Genomic DNA, 484 nt, shown 5'->3' with positions numbered 1-484 from the left:
AGCCACATACCGTATTCATGTTTGGGTGCAGTCACACCATGCACATTTTATGTGACACACCCCCTTGTTACCAGGGTACGTGTAACCCCGTTACTCTCTCCCCCATTAAGATTGAGAACATTTACAATTCCGATCGATTATTGCCTCAACAAGGCTCGCGTGTCCGCTATACACTGCAGCTTAATTCGTTGGAATAAAACGACCTCCTTGCTTAATGAGCCCTGTGTCAACGACACTGAAGTCACCAACCCTCGCTGGTTCAGACAGCGAACACGGGCAGAGCCTAACTTCGTCTCCCGCACGCGGAGCCATGTCGGACAGTGCGTTCGCGGCACCGGGAAATGTACATCCTAGGCTTGATGAGCACGAGCGTCGCGATCCACGCACGTTAACGGGGGCGAGTGACCTCGTTAAGAATTTGGAGGTGGTCTCTACGAGTCTGACACTCCTTTTACCGCATGGGATGACGAGGAAGGCGACCTGC

The sequence above is a fragment of the Plasmopara halstedii genome (assembly GCF_900000015.1).
Source record: "Plasmopara halstedii genome assembly, contig: Scaffold_1343, whole genome shotgun sequence".
NCBI lineage: Eukaryota > Oomycota > Peronosporomycetes > Peronosporales > Peronosporaceae > Plasmopara > Plasmopara halstedii.
Note: the sequence above shows the minus strand (reverse complement) of the source record.